Raw genomic sequence first — 5,468 nt, 5'->3', positions numbered from 1 at the left:
GAGTCAATACTGTGTATTGGCTCCAAGGCAGAAGAGTGGTAAGGGTAGGCAGTGGGGGTCAAGTGACTTGCCCAGGGTCACACAGCTGGGAAGTATCTGAGGTAAGATTTGAATCTAGGACCTCCCGTCTCTAGGCCTGGCTCTCCATCCACTGAGCTACCCAGCTGCCCCCATGTTCACCTCCTTTTATGCTTATACAAGTCCATATTTTAAAACATCTACACCCCTTCTAACCAACAGGCCACAGTGGGTTATGCCCTATAGCTTCAAATCTATCACATATTTCTCTATGGCCCTTTGGGTTGTCATCTATTTTGGTTCTTTGGATATGATCATATCTTCAACATTTTAAAAAATTTATATCTTTTGTTTTTATATCATCTTATTTTCCACCTTTCCCTTCTTTAGCCAGGGAGATTTTTCAATAACTAATAATGAAGGAGGGGGAGGGTTATTAAAAGTACAATCACATTAGTTGAGTCTGGCAGTATATGCACTGTTTTGCAAACCAGGTCCACCCAGTCCCACTTTGGGAAGTATAGGTTTTCATGAAGTATAGTTAGTGTAGGTTTTCATGAGTTTTTTTTTTTCCCATCAAGCTCAGTCATTACAGTGACATGATATTTCAGGGGGAAAACTTTTCTGTTTACAGTTGTTTTAGTCATTGTGTACAATGGGTAGGCATATTTCTCTTGGTATCACTTCATGAATCTTCCCATGGTTCTCAATATTCATACTGATCATTTCTGAACTGCACAATAATATCCTATGACATTAGTATCTGAATGAATGGAAAACATTTATTAAACTCATTAGAGGCTAAGCATTGTGCTAATTGTTGGGAATACAAGTACAAAAAGGAAGACAATCCCTGACCTTGTCATTGAATGGCTTGTCCCCAGTGTCACATAGTTAATAAACGTCTAAGGTTAGATTTGAACTCAAATTGTTTGGCATTTTGTCTTCTGCATGAGAAAATAAGTTCCTCTAGGTGGTTCAGTCGATATAGTCGTGAGCCTGGGAAAGTATTTTGGTTGGACAAATGGAAGGAATGGTGGTTAGAATCATAAGGAAATTGATTAAAGTACCTTTTTCTATGAATGCAGGAGTGCTAGTGTTGATTTGAGTATTGCTTCCAGTAGTTAAAAGTTGAAAAGGTAGAGGAAGAATATATATGTCATGGGATGAAGATGTTTAGGGATCAGCAAGCAGTGGTGGCTTTGACTGTGGGGAGGTGTATGGTGGACTTCTTGGTTTTAGTTTTTTGGAGATTGATATCTACTTTGTTTGCAGTTCTTTGCTACTACAGAAAGTGATGTTATAAACATTTTGCTGTATATGGAGATGGAGCCTTTCCATCTTTGACCTGTTAATGTTAATGGGCCTCTGGAGGAGATCTCAGAATGTTGTTTGTTCTGCAGCCATATAGAATTTCTGGGTGAATATTTATGTTGAAAAAGGAAAGAAAGGAAAAAGGGTTTAAGTGCCTAATTATCTCATTTGATCCTTACAGCAGCACTGTGAAGTAGGTGCTATTATTATCTCCATTTTATGGTTGAGGAAACTCAAGCATGCTTGCCCAGGATCAAGCAGCTAGCAAGTATTTGAGGCAGAACTTGAACTTGGGTCTTCTTGACTCAAGACTCAGCACTTCACTACCTAGCTGCTTCAAAAAGCTTTTCTGTAGGGGGGAGACTGCTCATGATCATTGATTTAGTAACCTAGTATGTTTTTCTCAACTGAAATTTACTCATTGATTCAGAAAATTAATATTATGTGGCTCTTATAGTAATTCTCTACTTTCTGATTATTCTTCCAAGAATGTTTTCACTTGCTTGATTTTTATTTCCAATGTCAATATATTGCAAATCAACTCTTATTTGTCAAATATTATTTCCATTGCTATGGAACCTTTGGATCCAGTTTCCAAGTAACTCAGTCTATAAATTGTTTCTTCATCAGTAGAAGGGTTAGGAAAATGCTCAGTTAATCTTTTGTAGATATTTTGAGTAATAATTATTAAATCATTCAAAACATTAAATGTAGAAATTCCTAATTTAAAAAATCAAGGTTATATGTTATTTTGAAATCTTATCATTTTTAAATCAGTATTCTAGAAAAAGTTGTCACATTGTGCCTACATGGAACCAACATATGGTACAGCTGAGAAGTTGGAGAAGTGGGTTGAAACAAAAATGTAATTTGAGAGAACAGTGTTTGGTGACTCATTGGATGAAACAGATCTGGCCTTATGGCAGGGCAGGGAGACTTAGAATGCACCAAATTTGAGTCAGTAATATAGGAGTGTTAATAAAAGAATCCAATAGTGGTATGTCAGTGATAGCGAACCTTTTAGAGACCCTGTGCCATGCCCTGCCCCATCCCTACCCACCCCACACATGGGAGAAAGTGCTGTCATTGGGCTGCTGAGCAGAGGGGTGGATGAAGCCAAGAATGTCCTCAGCAAGTGTAGAGAGGGGGAGGGGAGTGGCCCAAGTACTCCCCTCCCCTCCAGTTCTGGCTCCTGTGAGCCACTTTCACCTTGCCCCCTGTGCTCTCCCATTGGGCTGCTAGACAGAGGGGCAGATAATGTGAAAAACTGTCATCAGGCACTGTGGAGAGGAGGGATCCCTCCCTCCAAGTCCCCCTGCCTTTCTAGTAATGAATTCGGGGAGGGGTTGCCATCTTTGGCATTCGTGCCATAGGTTCCCCATCACTATGCCTTATTGTTGTGTCCAGGTAGTCTAGCCATTCAGATGCAGAGGTTATCTTTCATAGGTTCTAGACTTCTGTAGTCATTTCTGTTTTGGTAGAATGGAAGTCCCCAGAGTAAGTAAATAGTCCTCATACTAGAAAATCTGTTGTTGCCTCTTAACTTATGTCTTGTCACCTCTGTTTTTTGGTCATGGTGGTTGTTTGTTTTTTATGGTGAGTAACTGTAGCCAAATAGACATATGGATACAACTAGAGGATTAGGTAAAAGCTAGTTACATCCACTACACAGGTAATTTTGCAGAGCTGAAAGCTTTTAATTTGCTACTCCTATCATGTGTGAATCCTCATCTGTGCATCTAATAATTTTCTGTTTTCAGGCTCTCTACAGCACCTACAGACTGCCAGGCTGAATATAAAGGAACTGAAGTTGGCAGATACAACTAAGGACTGGATGCTATTCTCATTATCTCCCTTCTTTTCCTTGACTTCAGTCAATCAATCAATTAATTGACATTTACTAAGCACCCACTATGTGTGCTAGACTTGAGGATACAAAAAGAGGCAAAACATAGTCCTTGCCTTCAAGGAGCTTACAGTCAAATTGGGGAGACAACATGGAAACATAACAAAACCATGCAGAATAAATAAGAAATAAGACAAACCAAAATCAAGAGGGGTTGGGAAAGACTTCCTGTAAAAGATGGGATTTTTGTTGGGACTTAAAGGAAGCCAGTAAGGATCATTCTAAGTACAGAGTACAGCCAGAGAAAATATCCAAAGTCAAGAGATGAAATGCATTGTTTATGAAACAGCCAGGAGACTATGGTCACTGGATAGAATGGTGTAGGAAGTAAGGTATAAGAAGACTGGAAAGTAGGAGGAGTGAGCCTTGCTTGTGAAAAGCTTTAAATATCAATCAAAGTGTAAGTAGGGAGCCACCAGAGTTTATTGAGAAGGGGAGGGACACGATTAGATCAGCACTTTAGTAAAATCATTTTGGCAGCTAAATGGAGGGAGGATTTGGATTGGTGAGAAACTTGAAGCAGGCTGACCCACCATCTGCTCTGCAATAGTCCAGGCTTGAGAGGACGGGGCCCTGATTCACCAGAGTAGTGGCAATGTCAGAAGAAAGAAGGGGGCATGTGAGTGTACACACACGTGCTTGCGTGCGCACGCGCGCGCGCGCACACACACAGGTTTTATTAAATTGTGTACAATCTAGGTGATTGAAAGAATGGTGATTCCCTTTGAGAGACATATTTCTTAGATATTTGGGTTTAAGAGTTTTATTTAGATATATTCTGTTTTGCAACGAATAAATGGAAAGTTTTAAAATACTTTGCAAAATCAGGCACTAGGCTAAGTGCAGTTTCTTTTCCTCAAAGAATTAACTTGGTGATAGGGTAAGACTACTTGGAGAAGAGTGGTAGTCAGGAAAGGAGTGTTTTGGTCAGGGAGACATAGTTCTATTTGTTGATTCTTAAGTGGTGATTAAGAGAGGGAACACACTGGAGGGGCAAACTCCCAAAAGAAAAGGGATGACTAAAAGGCATTAGTAGACAGGTTGTCATTGACAGAGAAAGACCTAGTTCATCCTTTAAGCCTGGAAAATGAGCTAGAAGCCCCATATCACTGCCCTCCTAAGAAGATTGTACAGTCTCCTCTGGTGGTTACCAACTATCCTGCTTACTCTGAGCACTGCTTCATATTGCCTTGTCTGGGGGAGGAACAGGTGAGACTGCTGAAATGTGCTTTGTGACTTGTCCCTAGAGGTCAGCTAGTCCTTATTTTACACATGAGGAAACTGAAATGGTGACAGCTTGCTCAGGGTCTCTCCAATCTAAAGTCACAGGACATGGTATTTTACCCAGATTCTCTTTAAGTCAAACCTTTCCCTTTGCCCTCAAGCTATGATAGGTAGTATCTTTCACTGGTATAAACTAGTGCAGAGGCTAGTTAAATAGAATATTCCAATAACTGGAATAGGCTTTACCAATAATTAGGAGATTATTTTTTTATTCTTGGGGAAGAGGACTGCCATGGGTGAGATATAAATAAATAATAATGAGAGCCTGTTTCACCTCCAGGATTTAGCCTTTTTTATCCAAAGTTGAATGTCAGAGCTAATGGTAATGAAATCTTTTGATAAAGCCATTGATACTGGAAAATTATAGGAATTGAATACTCTCCTCAGTGAGGACCTTTTACACTTGCCTGTTCAACAGTCCACCACAGGAAGGTATTATTGCCCATGATAGACCTCAACGTTTATTCTATCTTGTTTGCCTATACATGTATGTGGATTTCCAACTTTGTGGACAGCTTCATTCTAGGCCTTATTTTTTCTCATCACCAAGGAAATATGTAGCCTATTGGTTAATATGTGGTTGGTGAACATTAAACTGATTTTACTATCAATCAAACATAATATGATTGGTGAAATGCTGTCAAAAATTAGTTATAAATATATACACACATATTCCAGTGCCAGATATGAAACTTTGAGATCATCTATCATTTTGAATTATCTAGGTCATTGCCCACACTCCCTTAGTATTGTAGGTAACGTTAGAAAAAGCGTTAGAAAAATCTCCACTGCCTAAGAAGAGAACATCTATTATTAGTTTAACTGCCTTGGTTACATCTTAGATTTCCAGTTCAGATCTCATTTGTGTTACTCCTATAGTACCCATCTATTTGTACTTCTGCTAATTAAATGCTTTGCCTGCCTGATGCCGCTGGGTCCATCCCCC

The sequence above is a fragment of the Gracilinanus agilis genome, chromosome 6, assembly GCF_016433145.1.
Source record: "Gracilinanus agilis isolate LMUSP501 chromosome 6, AgileGrace, whole genome shotgun sequence".
Classification (NCBI taxonomy): Eukaryota; Metazoa; Chordata; class Mammalia; order Didelphimorphia; family Didelphidae; genus Gracilinanus; species Gracilinanus agilis.
The sequence above is the reverse complement of the archived record's forward strand: the minus strand, read 5'-3'. Positions refer to the sequence as shown.